Source organism: Artemia franciscana, chromosome 14 (assembly GCF_032884065.1).
Source record: "Artemia franciscana chromosome 14, ASM3288406v1, whole genome shotgun sequence".
NCBI classification, from domain to species: Eukaryota; Metazoa; Arthropoda; class Branchiopoda; order Anostraca; family Artemiidae; genus Artemia; species Artemia franciscana.
This window is the reverse complement of record NC_088876.1, coordinates 41,366,787-41,387,171: the sequence shown is the minus strand read 5'-3', so window position 1 is coordinate 41,387,171 and position 20,385 is coordinate 41,366,787. Positions and strand designations below refer to the sequence as shown.

General features: G+C 34.8%; 1 long non-coding RNA gene across 1 annotated transcript in view; it reads left to right on the top strand.

The window, feature by feature from the left end:
* LOC136035735 (uncharacterized) overlaps nt 1–7,898 on the top strand; it is a 54,556-nt gene extending 46,658 nt beyond the window's left edge. Inside the window, exon 2 of the long non-coding RNA XR_010619505.1 lies at nt 7,820–7,898. This is a non-coding gene — a long non-coding RNA (uncharacterized LOC136035735). The remainder of the gene's footprint in view (nt 1–7,819) is intronic.
* Nucleotides 7,899–20,385: the final 12,487 nt, after the last annotated feature.

Genomic DNA, 20,385 nt, shown 5'->3' with positions numbered 1-20,385 from the left:
CTCAAAGAGAAAGCGACCGGGACACAAGGAATGTTCGATTAGCAATCACCATCAACAAAGCACCGGGAAACAAATGACGACCGGGTTACAGGGAGTATAAATGACGACCAGGACATGAGTAAAAAAACTAAAAAAAAAAACTAAAAAAAAAGGTAAAAACTACAAAAAAACTTAAAAGAAAAAAACTAAAGCTAATAAAAAAACTAAAAAAGCTAAAAAACTAAAAAAACTAAAAAAGAAAAAAATAAAAAAAGGTAAAAAATGAAAAATAAAGGAGAAAAACCAAACTAAAAAAAAATAAAAATAAAAAAACTAAAAAGAAAAAAGGGGAAAAATACAAACATTTATTTCATCATATAGCATTTCAAAACGAATGTATATACAGACCGGGGCACCGGGATACAAATGACGACCGGGACACAGGGAATATAAATGACGACCGGGACACAGGGTCACAACTACAACGGGGACGCCGGGGGGCACAGGGGGATATATAAATGACGACGGGGACACAGGGAATGTTCGATTAGCAATCACCATCAACAAAGCTCAAGGACAATCATTAGAATCATGAGGTATAACTAAAAAAAACTAAAAAAAACGTAAAAAACTAAAAAAGAAGAATTCAAAAACGAATGTATATACAGACCGGGACACCGGGAAACAAATGACGACCGGGACACAAGGAATATAAATGACGCCCGGGACACTCAAAAAGAAATCACAGACTGGGACACCGGGACACAAATGACGACCGGGACACAGGGAATATAAATGACGACCAGGACACAGGGACACAACTACAACGGGGACGCCGGGGGGCACAGGGGGATATATAAATGACGACGGGGACACAGGGAATGTTCGATTAGCAATCACCATCAACAAAGCTCAAGGACAATCATTAGAATCATGAGGTATAACTAAAAAAAAACTAAAAAAAGGTAAAAAAGTAAAAACTAAAAAAAAGAAAAATTCAAAAACGAATGTATATACAGACCGGGACACCGGGAAACAAATGACGACCGGGACACAAGGAATATAAATGACGCCCGGGACACTCAAAGAGGAATCACAGACTGGGACACCGGGACACAAATGACTACCGGGACACAGGGAATATAAATGACGACCGGGACACAGGGACACAACTACAACGGGGACGCCGGGGGGCACAGGGGGATATATAAATGACAACGGCGACACAGGAATGGTCGATTAGCAATCACCATCAACAAAGCTCAAGGTCAATCATTAGAATCATGAGGTATAGACCTGAATACGGATTGTTTTCCCATGGACCATTATATGTTGCATGTTCAAGAGTCGGTAAACCTGACAATCTGTTTATATGCACAGACAATGGGACAGCAAAGAATGTTGTATATTCGCAAGTTTTACGTAGTTAAAAACATATATATATATATATATATATATATATATATATATATATATATATATATATATATATATATATATATATATATATATTCACAGGTGGGACATAGGGACACAACTACAATGGCGCGTAACTAATATGGGCACGTAACGACTTACGCGCGCGTGGGGGCTTGGGGGGGGGGGTTCGGTTGGGTGGCGCTTCGCACCACCCAACACCAACTAGGTGTTGGGTGGTGCGAAGCGCCACCCCAACAGCTAGTATATATATATATAAATAAGTTGTCTGTGTGTGTGTGTGTTTTCGACTGACGTCATGTTTGTCGACTGACGTCATTATAAGGATTGAGCTGTTTGCGTCATGAAGTTATTTGTCGACTGACGTCACGTTTGTCAACTGATGAAATTACATACCGGGTCACCGGGACACAAATGATCTGGTGACCCGGTATGTAATACCTCTGTGCTCCCCGGCATCCCAACAACGGGGACGCCGGGGAGCACAGGGGGATATATAAATGACGACGGGGACACAGGGAATGTTCGATTAGCAATCACCATCAACAAAGCTCAAGGGCAATCATTAGATTAATGAGGTATAGATCTGAATACAGATTGTTTTTCCCATGGACAATTATATGTTGCATGTTCAAGAGTCGGTAAAACTGACAATCTATTTATATACACAGACAATGGGACAGCCAAGAATGTTGTATATTCGCAAGTTTTACATAGTTAAAAATATATATAATCTATATTTACAGGTGGGACACAGGGACACAACTACAATGGCGCGTAACTAATATGGCACGTAACGTCTTACGCGCGCGGGGGGGCTTGGGGGGCGGCGCGAAGCGCCCCAACAACTAGGTGTTGGGGTGGCGTGAAGCGCCACCCCAACAGCTAGTATATATATACAAATAAGTTGTCTGTGGGTCTGTGGGTCTGTCGGGGTGACGTCATTATATGACGTCTGAATTATTTCATCATATACCAATTCAAAAACGAATGTATTCAAGCCGAAGTAGCTGAGTTGGTAAAGCGTTATGTTCCAGGTTCCAGGTTCGAACCTTGGCTTTAGTATTAATGTAAAAGAAAAAAAACTACAAAAGGTAAAAACTACAAAAAAACTAAAAAGAAAATACAAAAAAACTAAAAAAGCTAAAAAACTAAAAACAAACTAAAAAAGGTAAAAAACTAAAAATAAACTAAAAAAAAGGTAAAAACGTCGTTTGGTGCATTAATACAAAAGAAGAAGAAAAACTAAAATAGGTAAAAACTACAAAACTAAAAAGAAAATACTAAAAAAACTAAAAAAGCTAAAAAACTAAAAAAAAATAAAAAAAGGTAAAAAACTAAAAAATAAAAAAAAATAAAAAAAACAAAAAAAAAAAAGGTAAAAACTACTAAAAAAACAAAAAGAAAAAACAAAACAAAAACTAATGAAAAAAACTAAAAAAAACTAAAAACTGAGAAAGAAAAAAACTAAAAAAAGGAAAAAACTGAAAAATAAAGGAGAAAAAGAAAACTAAAAACCGGGACACAGGGAATATAAATGACGACCGGGACACTCAAAGAGAAATTACAGACTGGGACACCGGGACACAAATGACGACCGGGACACCGGGAATATAAATGACGACTGGGACGCTCAAAGATAAATTACAGACTGGGACACAAATGATGACCGGGAGACTGGGAATATAAATGATGTCGGGTGACGTCATTATATGACATCTGAATTATTTCATCATATACCAATTCAAAAAATAATGTATTCAAGCCGAAGTAGCTGAGTTGGTAAAGCTTTATGTTCCAGGTTCCAGGTCCGAGAGGTTCCAGGTTCGAACCTTGGCTTTAGCATTAATACAAAAGAAAAAAACTAAAAAAGGTAAAAAACCACAAAAAAGAATAAAAAGAAAACACTAAAGAAAACTAAAAAAGCTAAAAAACTAAAAAAAACTAAATAAAGGTAAAAATCTAAAAAGAAAAAAAAACTAAAACTAAACTAAAAAAAAGGTAAAAACGTCGTTTGGTGCATTAATACAAAAGAAGAAAAAAAAACTAAAAAAGGTAATAACTACAAAAAACTAAAAAGAAAAACTAAAAAAACTAAAAAAGCTAAAAAGCTAAAAAAAAATAAAAAAAGGTAAAAAACTAAAAGCTAAAAAACTAAAAAATAATAAAAAAAAGGTAAAAAACAAAAAAAAAATAAAAAAAGGTAAAAACTACAAAAAAACTAAAAAGAAAAAAAACCAAAAACTAATAAAAAACCTAAAAAAACTAAAAACTGAAAAAGAAAAAAACTAAAAAAAAAGGAAAAAACTGAAAAATAAAGGAGAAAAAGAAAACTAAAAACCGGGACACAGGGAATATAAATGACGACCGGGACACTCAAAGAGAAATTACAGACTGGGACACCGGGACACAAATGACGACCGGGACACAGGGAATATAAATGACGACTGGGACGCTCAAAGATAAATTACAGACTGGGACACAAATGACGACCGAGATACTGGGAATATAAATGACGACCGGGACACAGGGAAACAACTACAAGGGGGATGCCGGGGGCACAGGGGGATATATAAATGACGACGGGGACACAGGGAATGTTCGATTAGCAATCACCATCAAGAAAGCTCAAGGGCAATCATTAGAATAATGAGGTATAGATCTGAATACAGATTGTTTTTCCATGGACAATTATATGTTGCATGTTCAAGAGTCGGTAAACCTGACAATCTATTTATATGCACAGACAATGGGACAGCCAAGAATGTTGTATATTGGCAAGTTTTACGTAGTTAATATATATATATATATATATACTAGCTGTTGGGGTGGCGCTTCGCGCCACCCCAACACCTAGTTGGTGGGGCGCTTCGCGCCCCCCCCAAGCCCCCCCGCGCGCGTAAGTCGTTACGCGCCATAATAGTTACGCGCCATTGTAGTTGTGTCCCTATGTCCCACCTGTGAATATAGATATATATATATATATATATGGTTTTAACTACGTAAAACTTGCGATATACAACATTCTTTGCTGTCCCATTGTCTTTGCATATAAATAGATTGTCAGGTTATCCCCCTGTTTCCCCCGGTGTCCCCGTTGTAGTTGTGTCCCTGTGTCCCGGTCGTCATTTATATTCCCTGTGTCCCGGGTCCCGGTCATCATTTGTATCCCGGTGTCCCGGTCTGTATATACATTCGTTTTTTAGTTTTGTTTTTCTCCTTTATTTTTTTCCTTTTTTTTCTTTTTTAGCTTATTTAGATTTTTAGATTTTTTAGTTTTTTTTATTAGTTTTTAGTTTTTATTTCTTTTTAGTTTTTTTTGTCCCGGTCGTCATTTATATCCCCCTGTTTCCCCCGGTGTCCCCGTTGTAGTTGTGTCCCTGTGTCCCGGTCGTTATTTATATTCCCTGTGTCCCGGTCGTCATTTGTATCCCGGTGTACCGGTCTGTATATACATTCGTTTTTTAGTTTTGTTTTTCTCCTTTATTTTTTTCCTTTTTTTTTCTTTTTTAGTTTATTTAGATTTTTAGATTTTTTAGTTTTTTTATTAGTTTTTAGTTTTTTTTTCTTTTTAGTTTTTTTGTAGTTTTTACCTTCTTTTTAGTTTTGTTAATTTTTTTTTTTACTTGTGTCCTGGTCGTCATTTATACTCCCTGTGTCCCGGTGCTTTGTTGATTGCTAATCGAACATTCCTTTTGTCCTGGTCGCTTTCTCTTTGAGTGTCGTCATTTATTTTTTTCTTTTTTAGTTCTTTTAGTTTTTACCTTTTTTAGTTTTTTTTTAGTTTTTAGTTTTTTTAGTTTTTTACCTTTTTTTAGTTTTTTTAGTTTTTTAGCTTTTTTATTTTTTTTATTAGTTTTTAGTTTTTTTGTAGTTTTTGCCTTTTTTTTTAGTTTTTTGTCCTGGTCGCTTTCTCTTTGAGTGTCGTCATTTATTAGTTTTTTCCTTTTTTTTTTTAGTTTTTTATTGGTTTTTACCTTTATTTTAGCTTATTTTTCAGTTTTTTCCTTTTTTTTAGTTTTTTTTTATTTTTTATTTTTTTTAGTTTTTTACCTTTTTTTAGTTTTTTTAGTTTTTTTAGTTTTTTAGCTTTTTTACTTTTTTTATTAGTTTTTAGTTTTTTTTTGTAGTTTTTGCCTTTTTTTAGTTTTTTCAGTTTTTTTTTTAGTTTTTTATTGGTTTTTACCTTTATAGTTTTTTTAGTTTTTAGCTTTTTTATTTTTTTTATTAGTTTTTAGTTTTTTTTTGTAGTTTTTGCCTTTTTTTTAGTTTTTTCAGTTTTGACGTCACCTAATCCAGTTTTTTCAGGTGACGTCACCTGACACATCCATCCACACATCCATCCACACATCCACAGACAGACAACTTATTTTTATATATATAGATACTAGCTGTTGGGGTGGCGCTTCGCGCCACCCCAACACCTAGTTGGTGGGGGCGCTTCGCGCCCCCCCCAAGCCCCCCCGCGCGCGTAAGTCGTTACGCGCCATAATAGTTACGCGCCATTGTAGTTGTGTCCCTATGTCCCACCTGTGAATATAGATAGATATATATATATGGTTTTAACTACGTAAAACTTGCGAATATACAACATTCTTTGCTGTCCCATTGTCTTTGCATATAAATAGATTGTCAGGTTTACCGACTCTTGAACATGCAACATATAATGGTCCATGGGAAAACAATCTGTATTCAGATCTATACCTCATGATTCTAATGATTGCCCTTGAGCTTTGTTGATGGTGATTGCTAATCGACCATTCCCTGTCCCGGTGTCCCGGTCGTCATTTACATCCCCCTGTTTCCTCCGGTGTCCCCGTTGTAGTTGTGTCCCTGTGTCCCGGTCGTCATTTATATTCCCTGTGTCCCGGTCGTCATTTGTATCCCGGTGTCCCGGTCTGTATATACATTCGTTTTTTAGTTTTGTTATTTTTTTTATTAGTTTTTAGTTTTTTTTGTAGTTTTTGCCTTTTTTTTTAGTTTTTTTAGTTTTTTAGCTTTTTTATTAGTTTTTAGTTTTTTTTGTAGTTTTTGCCTTTTTTTAGTTTGACAACTTATTTTTATATATATAGATAGTTTTTTTTTTTACTTATGTCCTGGTCGTCATTTATACTCCCTGTGTCCCTGTGCTTTGTTGATTGCTAATCGAACATTCCTTTTGTCCTGGTCGCTTTCTCTTTGAGTGTCGTCATTTATTAGTTTTTTTCCTTTTTTTTTTTAGTTTTTTATTGGTTTTTACCTTTATTTTAGCTTGTTTTTCAGTTTTTTCCTTTTTTTTAGTTTTTTTTTTATTTTTTATTTTTTTTAGTTTTTTACCTTTTTTTAGTTTTTTTTTAGTTTTTTTAGTTTTTTAGCTTTTTTACTTTTTTTATTAGTTTTTAGTTTTTTTTGTAGTTTTTGCCTTTTTTTAGTTTTTTCAGTTTTTTTTTTAGTTTTTTATTGGTTTTTACCTTTATAGTTTTTTTAGTTTTTTAGCTTTTTTATTTTTTTTATTAGTTTTTAGTTTTTTCTGTAGTTTTTGCCTTTTTTTAGTTTTTTCAGTTTTGACGTCACCTGATCCAGTTTTTTCAGGTGACGTCACCTGACACATCCATCCACACATCCATCCACAACTTATTTTTATATATATAGATATATATATATATATATATATATATATATATATATATATATATATATCTATATATATAAAAATAAGTTGTGGATGGATGTGTGGATGGATGTGTCAGGTGACGTCACCTGAAAAAACTGGATCAGGTGACGTCAAAACTGAAAAAACTAAAAAAGGCAAAAACTACAAAAAAAACTAAAAACTAATAAAAAAAATAAAAAAGCTAAAAAACTAAAAAAACTAAAAAAAGGCAAAAACTACAAAAAAAAACTAAAAAAAAACTGAAAAAACTAAAAAAAGGCAAAAACTACAAAAAAAACTAAAAACTAATAAAAAAGTAAAAAAGCTAAAAAACTAAAAAACTAAAAAAACTAAAAAAAGGTAAAAAACTAAAAAAAATAAAAAATAAAAAAAAACTAAAAAAAAGGAAAAAACTGAAAAATAAGCTAAAATAAAGGTAAAAACCAATAAAAAACTAAAAAAAAAAAGGAAAAAACTAATAAATGACGACACTCAAAGAGAAAAAAAGGCAAAAACTAATAAATGACGACACTCAAAGAGAAAAAAAGGCAAAAACTACAAAAAAAACTAAAAACTAATAAAAAAAATAAAAAAGCTAAAAAACTAAAAAAAACTAAAAAAAGGCAAAAACTACAAAAAAAACTAAAAACTAATAAAAAAGCTAAAAAACTAAAAAAACTAAAAAAAAGGCAAAAACTACAAAAAAACTAAAAACTAATAAAAAAAATAAAAAAGCTAAAAAACTAAAAAAACTAAAAAAACTAAAAAAAGGTAAAAAACTAAAAAAACTAAAAACTAAAAAAAACTAAAAAAGGTAAAAACTAAAAGAACTAAAAAAGAAAAAAATAAATGACGACACTCAAAGAGAAAGCGACCAGGACAAAAGGAATGTTCGATTAGCAATCAACAAAGCACCGGGACACAGGGAGTATAAAAAAAAGAAAAAAAAAGGAAAAAAATAAAGGAGAAAAACAAAACTAAAAAACGAATGTATATACAGACCGGTACACCGGGATACAAATGACGACCGGGACACAGGGAATATAAATGACGACCGGGACACAGGGACACAACTACAACGGGGACACCGGGGGAAACAGGGGGATATAAATGACGACCGGGACAAAAAAACTAAAAAGAAAAAAAAACTAAAAACTAATAAAAAAACTAAAAAATCTAAAAATCTAAATAAGCTAAAAAAGAAAAAAAAAGGAAAACAATAAAGGAGAAAAACAAAACTAAAAAACGAATGTATATACAGACCGGGACACCGGGATACAAATGACGACCGGGACCCGGGACACAGGGAATATAAATGACGACCGGGACACAGGGACACAACTACAACGGGGACACCGGGGGAAACAGGGGGATGTAAATGACGACCGGGACACCGGGACAGGGAATGGTCGATTAGCAATCACCATCAACAAAGCTCAAGGGCAATCATTAGAATCATGAGGTATAGATCTGAATACAGATTGTTTTCCCATGGACCATTATATGTTGCATGTTCAAGAGTCGGTAAACCTGACAATCTATTTATATGCAAAGACAATGGGACAGCAAAGAATGTTGTATATTCGCAAGTTTTACGTAGTTAAAACCATATATATATATCTATCTATATTCACAGGTGGGACATAGGGACACAACTACAATGGCGCGTAACTATTATGGCGCGTAACGACTTACGCGCGCGGGGGGGCTTGGGGGGGGCGCGAAGCGCCCCCACCAACTAGGTGTTGGGGTGGCGCGAAGCGCCACCCCAACAGCTAGTATATATATATATATATATATATATCTATCTATATATATATAAATAAGTTGTCTGTCTGTCTGTCTGTGGATCAGGTGACGTCATGTTTCTGTGTTGACTGACGTCATGAAATTAGGAATATAAATGACGACCGGGACACAGGGACACAACTACAACGGGGACGCCGGGGGCACAGGCGGGATATATAAATGACGACCGGGACACAGGGATTGTTCGAATAGAAATTACAGACCGGGACACAAATGACGACCGGGACACCGGGACACAGGGAATATAAATGACGACCGGGACACTCAAAGAGAAATTACAAACTGGGACACCGGGACACAAATGACGACCGGGACACAGGGAATATAAATGACGACCGGGACACAGGGACACATCATTAGAATAATGAGGTATAGATCTGAATACGGATTGTTTTTCCCATGGACAATTATATGTTGCATGTTCAAGAGTCAGTAAACCTGACAATCTATTTATATGCACAGACAATGGGACAGTGAAGAATGTTGTATATTCGCATGTTTTACGTAGTTAAAAACATATATTTATATCTATCTCTATTCACAGGTGGGACACAGGGACACAACTACAATGGCGCGTAACTAATATGGCGCGTAACGACTTACGCGCGGGGGGGCTTGGGGGGGGCGCGAAGCGCCCCACCAACTAGGTGTTGGGGTGGCGCATCCAACAACTCTGTTGTAGAACTTAAAAGCTCCCATCTGCAAAAATGCAGAATTTTGTATTTTTGTCAAAAGAAAGATCGCAGATGCGTGTATATTTCTTTTTGTTTTCTCTTTGATTGTTTTCCCATGGGGTGATTGCATCAAACCAATAGTCCTACAATATCAGGAAAGGGAAAGTTGAACGAAATTTGGACGCAATTGAACGAAAATTAAAGGTTATAGTGCCAACAAAATTGAAAGACAACTTGCCCCCCTTTTTTCACTCAAAGTTGTCCTATCAAAATTAGAAGACATTCGTTTCGATCAGATTAGTTGAAAGGTCAATAACTATGCCAAAGAAAATAACATAACCTCTAAAGCCCCTGGGCAAATGTCTTTCAGTTATAGGACACCCATTATTTACGCATAGTATTTGTTATTGAAAAGTGCATATATTTTATTTGGGGGGGGGGGGTACGGTGAATTCTCTGATTGGGCTTAGATCTTTCAGTTATAGGACTCATCCATTGTTTACGTATAGTATTTATTATTGAGAAGTGCGTACTTTTTTTCGGGGGGGGGGGGGGTAACGGTGAATTTTCTGATGGGGGATTTTCCACATTGAACTTTTTCATGGGGAGAAAAGTTTTCTGGGGGCAAGGGCAGATCCAGGATTTTCTTTAGCAAGGGGCATAATAGGTTACTTCTATAAATTAGTGAACAAAGATATATATGAAATTTAAAGGGAATTTCGACAATTAAATGTCGTAGGTAGGTAGTCAACATGGTCGTAAATTTAATCTAAAATCTGGTGAGGGTTAAAGTTCTAATAAATATGTTGAAATTGAAATGGCATAAAAATATCAATACTAAAATAGTAAGCTGTAAAAGCCGCCGCGCCATAAAACAATTAAAGCTGCTCACCATATGAAAAGAAAATAATATTTGATATTTTCTACATAATTTTCGCCTTTGCATTTCTGACCGCTATAGCGAGTGAGTTGAACTTTTTATTGTAAAGAAAGATTGGTCTTGAACCATCTTTTGGGGTCATGCACATCTGTGACAATTTGTATATAAAGCGAGGGTTTTTAGTCTGAAGCGAGTCCTGTCAGTTTAGAACTCTTTGCTAGTATTTTCTTTTCTATTCATCCTAAAATATTCGAATAAAGACTATAATTGTCAGAAAAATATTAACTCTAATAAAGATGCATGTAGGTATGTGCTTCAAACTAAGTATATCAGTCGAAATACTCCTTAAAAACAAATAATTATGTTATTTTTGTATTTGATAGGTATAGATTGGGGATTTAGATTCTCAGGGTTTCAAGCTGTGGTAGATTTCTAATTAATTCTTTTTAATCTTGAGATTTTGATATATTCAATTCAAATTTAAATCACGGTATGTCTGTTGAGCACAAAAATTAAATGTGAAATTTGACTCAGATTTAGCATTAAGTAAAAGAATTGTCCTGTAAAAATGTTGATTTATAAACAACTGATCATGGAAATATGATTCGACGGCATGCATCAAAATAAGTATAATAATCCTCAGCGGTATATATAGCAGTTTAGACAATTTTATGGAGAAATATATGCAATCCCTAAACAAAAACATGACTATATTTTGTGACTGGTTTTTACTGAGAAGGTGAGAAATTCTGAAGTAATGCAGTAGTTGCATTCAGTTTCCGTGATTAACTCTGTGTGAGTTTCCCCTTTTTATCAAGATTTTATTAGTAAATGTTTGAAAAAAAAAATCGATGTCTTTCTACTGATTCAAACTGAGAACTAAACCTACGTTGCCTGAGCAACGTGAAGTGTTGCAGCAATCTTTGTCCGGCTTCGCCAAATAAAGTGTTGCGAGAGCAACACTTTGGTTTTGTTTCTTTGCTATCGGTTAAACGCTGAAGTTATCAGCCTATCAAAGCTCTTAAGACGTTACGTTCAAAGAAGAACGCGATCAGTAATCACATGATCAAAGACTATTCCCCAGCGTTAAAAAAAACAACAATAACAAAAGAATATCGAAAGAAGGGACTAAATTGCAGCCAGTTGAACTTTATCCTTTTCAATCGTAACCATCGTGACGGATCAAGACTTGGAACAATATCTTATATAATCTAGTTGGTATTATAAAGCTATCCGTAACTTTTCAGGATCAAAATACCATAGATGAAACTCTAAATAATGACGAAGACCACATAGTTTCTATGTATACTAGCATTGATGTTTCAAAATCTGAACAATTATTACAAAATAAACTGGAAAACAATTGCCATCTAATCGAAGAGTCAGCAATAGGTCTAGACATTGATGTTCTCATGCATTTGGTTAAATTATGTAACAAATATTCCATGCACTTCCAGTTTTGAGATTCATAATACAAACAGGTAAGGGGCCTTCCTATGGGAGCACCTCTATCAGGCCTACTCGCAAATATTTTCGTAGAAAATCTTGAAAATTGGGCCCTAGATTCGTATTTTCTTAATCATGTGTTTTGGGGACGTTTCATGGACGACATAATTTCAGTTTGGACTTATGGCGAAAGTGAACTTAAAGGTTTTCTAGAACATTTAAATACTTACGATAGAAACCAGCAATTCACTCTAGAGACCGAAAGAGATGGAAGAATACCCTTTTTAGATGTATTGATAATACGCAGTGTGAATAAACTTGATTTTACAATTTACAGAAAACCTACGCATAATAATAGATACCTTCACTTCAAATCTAACCATCCTCCACAGGTTAAAAGAGGTGTGGTAATATCTCTTGTGGATAGAGTACTTAATATCTGTTCAGAGCCTTATGTTAAAAAAGAATTAAATTTTATTACAGACATACTTCTTGGCAACGGGTACCCAATTTCTCTCATAAATACTGTTATTGCTCAAAGATTAAAGCTAATTGTCTCACAGTTGGTATCGGCCTATTTTTGGTTACAGCGTGTACCCTACTACCGAAGTTGTCAACCCCTTGAAACTTTCAAACTAGTGTATCTCATGAAGGAATTTTTGTACCAAAACATGAATGACGTATACTTTGATCAGCTCATCAAGAACTATCGATTGCCGTCAAAAAAAATTCTATCTGTCTTAGTTCAAAAGTTGATTTTTTTTTTGCCGTAGGCCAACTTTTTAACGTCAACATTTAGAAAGGAGCAAAGGATACGCTCCAATTTCTTTAGCAATGACAGAACTTTTAAAGTTTAAGAGGTACATCTGATAACATTTCTCTACCTCAATCCCAAGTCCGAAAAAACAAATGATAAACCCAGCCAAAATCACGGCAGCACTTTTGGACCCGTGGGAAAATGCCGCTTTTTTGCATCTGTAAATTTTTCTATTTATCACTTAAAGAAGATATATAGAGATATGATACCTAAGATATGTTACATAATCAGTTAGCACTTATTGATTCAATGGGTGACCAAAACATAGGCTACAATCATTAATATTTTTTTTTTTATTTCAACTGGAACTCCTATAGAAATTGAAACTGTAAAAATGTCATCTATACCAATAAATTGAACATTTTCTGACAAGCATGTCGGACCGTGCTTGTCGGATGCTGTCAGACCTTGGACTTGTTGAACTGCCATCAACTTCAAATGTCTTCCCCAAAGTCTAGTTGACTTTTCGTGATTACTGCCACTAAGCAGAATCAGCAGTTATACCTAAGTCACACAATCGGGAAAACCTATGATTTTCATAAAATTCATTTGTTTTCCTCCAGGTACGATGGATTTTATTGTTTGACTTTTGTTCTAGAACTAAAAAAAAAAAATTCAAAGAAAATTAAAGGCCTCAGCAAACTTGAGATATGCAGAAACATAGCCTTTAATAATTCAAACTGAAAAAGGACTAGATATTACCATTAAAAAATAAATTTAAAACAAACAGAAATTAAAAAAAAACAATCATAGCAAACCAACATACAAAACGTATTAATATAAATTAATAAGAAAATTGTTAAAACGAGTGAAAGTTTAAATGAATATGTATATCAAGTTCAAAACGACTAAAAATCACTACGAACAAAAGTTTTGCTACTCCCTCCTTCCCTAACTATAAATGTCTAGAGCCTACTGCGTCATTGTCGCTTTACTGAAAACTACGCGTTTCTTGAATAGTCTTGGAAAGAACTAACGAAATTCAATTGATATAATGATACTAATTACTTGAAGCTCATCAGTTTGAGATCTAATTTCACTTTAGTTTTAATTTTCAATGTTGTGATAAGTATAAACGAAAATATTTGTAATATAATTTGCTCGGATTTCATTTATTCCTTCATGGTAATTTCTTGTCCTTTTGAGTTAAAATTATTATAGGTTTTTGTTTCTGCTGATTTTAAGTTGAAGATGGTCTTTACTTTTTTCTAAAAAAACTTCTTTTCCGCAGGGTTATTTTTAAAATTATTTTTTGCTCAATTTTGGTTGCCAAAGTTTTAAGTTTTTCAACATTCCCATTCGAAAACGATATTTCTTTTCCAACATCAAAGTTGATAGAAACTGTTATAATTGGATTATTTTTGCAATTGATAAGGATAAACTATTGCGCAAGGTTACTTTGTGAGAGTTTGGCGAACTAGTTGTCGCACTAGTTTGGCTAGTTGTCGCACTGTTTATTCTTAATTACCTCTTATTTGGATTTCAAGGAGGCACACTCGTGCCTCTATAAAGAGGCGAACCACGACAATGTTAAGCGATCTTCGGTTCCAGTGTTCGCAGAGGGATGGGGAGGGATGCATTTCGTAGCCCGAGCTCCAACTAAGAAACCTGCCAAATTTCATCCCCCCCGACTTTTCCTTCATGGGAAAAATCTGGCCGAAAGTTTCGACCCACCAACCCCAGCCCCCCTTTAACGTTGTCCGATCGGGCTGAAATTCACAAGTTAAGGTCCCCTAGGGTCCAGGAGCTTATCCGCGAAACTTCCCGATAACTCCTTCCCTGTTTTCCAGAAACCACGCATAGCCACTTAATCTTCATATTCTTTTTTTTTCCTCGACGCCTACAGGTCACAGCCGACATCGGATCTGGGTGTACGAAGACTCATTCGATGCGGAATTCTCCGAGTAAGTTTCCTTGAAAGTTTCGTAGGAAAATCTTAACCCCCCGAAAGTTTCGACCCCCCAACCCCACCCCACCTTCAACGTTGTCCGATCGGGCTGAAATTCACAAGTTAAGGTCCCCTACGGCCCAGGAGCTTATCCGCGAAATTTCTGCTCGATCCGATAACTCCTTCTCTGTTTTTCAGAAACCACGCATTACCAACTTAATTAACCCATTTCTCCATAAGAGCCCATGTTAATTTGAAATTTTTAAAACGTATTTAAAAGTTATATTTACACACATGCAGGCGGTTAGCTCAGTCGGTAGAGCGTGGGACTTTTAATCGTCGGGTCAAGGGTTCAAGTCCTCTATCGGGCGATTTTTTTTTCACAAAATATGAAAAAAACTTCGTTTTCTTAAAGAGTTAAAGAGGCTGCGTCCCAAAGTCGAACCTTAAAACTTACAGGAATTAGGAGAGGCAGTCCTAATTCCTGTACGAGGAGTACAGGAATTATTAAATTACATCCACCATGGATTGTAGAAAAACGTACAGAAATAATATAAAAAAAACTTCGTTTTCTTAAATAGTTAAAGAGGCTGCGTCCCAAAGTCGAACCTTAAAACGTACAGGAATTAGGAGAGGCAGTTGGGGGGCTGCCGCCCCCCAAACCCCCCACTTTTAAAGACTCTTTTGTACAGGTTTTTTGTTGTGGGGGGACTTCATTGTTACTAATTACTAGTTTCGGCACAATGGTTCTCTTGTCCTCTTGTGTTTAACATTTTTCGAAGTTATTCCATTATTCATTCATTTCAATTTTTTGTTAATTAAAAGAGGTCCTTTCCGAAGCCAAGAGCGGGGGTTTAGGGGGGCGGCAGCCCCCCTAACTGCCTCTCCTAATTCCTGTACGTTGTAAGGTTCGACTTTGGGACGCAGCCTCTTTAACTCTTTAAGAAAACGAAGTTTTTTTCATATTATATGGAGAAAGGGCTAATGTCCGTAAATTTATTTAAAATGATATTTTGATTTGTTAATGGAGAAGCGAGATTATTTTGTATTTAAAAATGTCTATCCCCAAGAAGCATTTTGACGATCGACTGTACGATTTAAAACAGTGGATAAGATCTTCAAAAGGAAAATTCAAATTTAAAGGAAGAAAATACTAGTCTGAAAAATGCTCTTAGGTCCGTTAAAAATCAATTTTTGATACAAGGTTTGCACTATATGAAGAAATCTATTACAACTAATGCCTAACAAAGATAACGAAAACATCGAAGAGTCAGCTAAAGATTTTCTCTCAGGAATGGGAGTGCTGAGTTTCAAAGATGTCCAGTTTACGTCTATTTATCATATAAGAAATAAAATCAGAATCATCAATATTAAACATCCAAAAGGATACATTGCCTTATATGTTTGTCCCAATGCAGGACTCTATTTTATATAAACAATTAAATAAAAAAAAAAACAAGTTTTTTTTAACTGAAAGTAAGAAGTGACATTAAAACTTAAAACAAACAGAAATTACTCCATATATGAAAGGGACTATTCTCTCCTCAACGCCCCGCTCTTTACGCTAAAGTTTGAATCTTTCTCTCAACTCTACTTTTTAAAACAGTAAAAGACTTTATCGCAAAGAGCGGGGCGGTGAGGAAGGAACAGCCCCTTTCATATACGGAGTAATTTCTGATTTTTTTTTAAAATAGCCACATGGTAAAGATGAATTCTATAATTGTTTAGTTCATTCAGGTTTTTTGCAATGTGTTAATATTTGTGATTTGGTAAAATTTATCATACTTAGTTTACCTATTGTTGCTAAAAAGAGGGATATATAAACAGGATAAGCTTGTTTTGGTGTTACTTGGTTGTTTTACATTTGCTGTTTTTTTTTTTGCTTTTTTCATAGGCACGTATTTTGGGGGTGATACCTGACACGGGGATGCCATGGATATTCTGTGGTAGCCACAACACTTGACTGGGTAGAGAATTTAATGTGGCGAAACCCTATAGGCAAGTGTATTCTCCTGATGAGCCCTTGTGTTGGGTTGTTGCCTCTGAATTATTTGTCTTTATTGTTTCTATTGTTTGGTAAATGACGACTTATACTTATTGACGACATGACTGCCTGTCCATGGATTATTCTTTATGGTTGATTGTGTATGGCTATGCTGTTTGACCTATGTGATTGTATGGATGAGTAGGGTTAAGACCTCATTCAAGTGCTGGTCTATATTAATCACTAATTTAGGAAAACAGTCTTCCTTTTCTCCTTCTGTCTCTTTTTCTTTTTTTTCTTTTTTTTTATGTGTTTGTGCTGTTGCATTGGTGATTTCTCTTTTCATGATCTATATATATGATATATACATATATATATATATATATATATATATATATATATATATATATATATATATATATATATATATATATAAAGTATCAATAATTTATCTGCATAAAGTCAATAAAAGAGTTAAAAAGATGAAAACTGGTCAAATCCGGAAAACCGGATAAAATAAGTGAATAAATATGAAAAAGAGAACGAAATATAAAATATATAAAAATTAAAAGGAAAACTAAAAAAACAAAGGGGGGGAGGGGAGCAAATAATTTCAACAGCCTGAGCAGTACCATCAGCCAATAAAGAAAGAGAGAAACAAAAGGGGGAAATTGTTGGGATATTTTATTCCTTTTATCTGTGATGAGGTGGACAAAAGTTTCTTCATATCTGATAGTAACGGAGTGAATGGGGAAAAAAATAGGAATGGGCTCAGAAAGAGCTCGAGGCGGCCGTAATCTGGATGGGGAGTGACGTTTGGGGAAAATATTTGCCGTCCGAGGGTTTATTATTGAATTTTTTGCAAAAGGGAAGCACAACAAAACCCTCCTTTACTCAAAGGTTTCCAAATTAGACTTTTTAGGAGCAACAGGTATGGCACCTTACCTTCTTTGAAAGTTATTCACAAAGCTCCTTTTTGAATTTATTCAATTTTTTCGATTCTTCGCAAAAGATACCAGGGTGCCAAACATGACAAGCATATTCGTGATGCTGGTGGACCAAAGACGTGTAAATCCTTAAGGAGTGGGAAGGGGAGACACTAAATTTATTTAGGAGCTTAAGGAGGGCGATATACACATTAGCTCTATGGATTATGTCTTTACGTCGATATCCCGCTCAATTTGAAGAAACTGTGACGTCAAATAGTTTAAATGAGGACACAGAAATTTCAGGAGGTATAAGATTTAGAAAACAGGGCGAGGATTTGAGGAAACGGATCGGCATTATCATGACTTATTGGGGTTTACTGTCATGTCTAAGCCCAAGGCCTCATCCTTAATTTCATTAAGGATACTCATAGGGTTGCTTATTAAATTTCTAAAGCGACTGTCAACAGCAATTAGGTCATAATCAAATTTTCATCGGTCAGTAAATTCCTTCGCGAGGCTGTTAATCATGACTGAAAAAAAGGAGGGGGCCTAGGAGAGTACCTTGAGGTATGCCATTGTGGACAAGGAGACGATTTGAATAAGGATTCTGGTATTTGACCAATTATATTTTTGAAGGAGATTTCCTTCAGAAGGAAATTCAGAGATTTCCTTCAGATGAATAGATTTCCAATCTATTTTTTGAAGGAGGCAACCAATTTCATCAGTAAGGGATCAACATTGAACTTGCTGACAAGTTTCTCAATTAAAATATTGCGGTTAACAAGGTCAAATACTTTCTGAAGGTAAATGGAAATTACATTTAGCCAGGAATTGGGCTTTTGGAGGATTTTTCCCGATGTGGTCAATAAGAGAAACCAGGTAGTGGGAAGTAGAAGTGGATTTTAGATTCTTGAATTGCCTCAGGTCAGTAAGAGGTAGAATTTTTTCCTTTAGCCAATCTGCAAGAATCTTCTCTTAAAGATTCGAGAAAATATGAATAAGAGTAATAGGATAAACGCCTTAAAAACCAGGCTTTCCGTTTTTCTTTTGCAAAGGGGTCATGAAACCTTATTTCCAAATTGTTGGAATTCACCCAGACTCGGTAATCTTGTTAAACAGGAAAGACAAGGGTCTTAGAAAGGAAGTCACCGAAGGCAGCAATAAGAGGAAACAGGAGATCCAAAGGACAAACACTTGTTTTTCTTAGTTTTTCAATTATTCTTTCTATCACAGACGGGGAAACAGTGGGAAATGAAGGGGATAGGGCTTTTGTTGGTAATTGGTCGGAAAATACTAGAAGACCCTGGACAATGGAAGCGAGGAATTTAATTAGATTACTGGCAGTAAAATCAGGGGGCTAGGGTAGGTTGAAGTTAAGCTGCTCAAGCTTCCTGCCACCTAGTTTTTCAGCCTCGGAATACCAATTTTGTGGTTTATTAGTGAACAATACTTCGACTTTATTTTTGTAGTACGATCGTGGCAATTGGCGATTATCTCTTTTAATTGATTAAATAAAAAAAAATAAGTTTTTTGAAATTAAAGTAAGGAGGGACATTAAAACTTAAAACGAACAGAAATTACCCCGTATATGAAAGGGGCTTTCCTCCTCGACACCCCGCTCTTTACGCTAAAGTTTTTTATTGTTTTAAAAAGTAGAGTTGCGAGAAAGAATCAAACTTTAGCGCAAGGAGCGGGGTGTCGAGGAAGAAAGCCCCTTTCATATACGGAGTAATTTCTGTTAGTTTTAAGTTTTAATGTCGCTCCTTACTTTCATTTCAAAAAACTTGTTTTTTTATTTAATTTCTGAAAGTTTTGAATTAATGCATGTCTGATTTTGGCTCTCCGTACATGTTAAAATGAAATTTGCATATTAATTCTTTTTTTGGCTAAATGGCCCAGTGTCCCAGTCTGTAATTTCTCTTTGAGCGTCCCAGTCGTCATTTATATTCTCTGTGTCCCGGTGTCCCGGTTGTCATTTGTCTCTCGGTCTATAATTTATCTTTGAGTGTCCCGGTCGTCATTTATATCTCCCGGTCGTTATTTGTGTCCCAGTGTCCCAGTCTGTAATTTCTCTTTGAGTGTCCCGGTCGTCTTTTATATTCCCTGTGTCCCGGTTTTTAGTTGTCCTTTTCTCCTTTATTTTTCAGTTTTTTTCCTTTTTTTGTTTTTTTTCTTTTTTCAGTTTTTAGTTTTTTTAGTTTTTTTTATTAGTTTTTGTTTTTTTTTTTGTTTTTTTGTAGTTTTTACCTTCTTTTAGTTTTTTTTATTTCTTTTTCTTTTTTAGTTTTAAGTTTTTTAGCTTTTTTTTAGTTTTTTTTGTAGTTTTTATCTTTATATATATATATATATATATATAAATATATATATATATATATATATATATATATACATATATATATATATATATATATACTAGCTGTTGGGGTGGCGCTTCGCGCCACCCCAACACCTAGTTGGTGGGGGCGCTTCGCGCCCCCCCCAAGCCCCCCCGCGCGCGTAAGTCGTTACGCGCCATAATAGTTACGCGCCATTGTAGTTGTGTCCCTATGTCCCACCTGTGAATATAGATATATATATATATATATATATATATATATATATATATATATATATATATATATATATATATATATATATATATATATATATATATATATATATATATATATATATATATATATATATATATATATATGGTTTTAACTACGTAAAACTTGCGAATATACAACATTCTTTGCTGTCCCATTGTCTTTGCATATAAATAGATTGTCAGGTTTACCGACTCTTGAACATGCAACATATAATGGTCCATGGGAAAACAATCTGTATTCAGATCTATACCTCATGATTCTAATGATTGCCCTTGAGCTTTGTTGATGGTGATTGCTAATCGACCATTCCCTGTCCCGG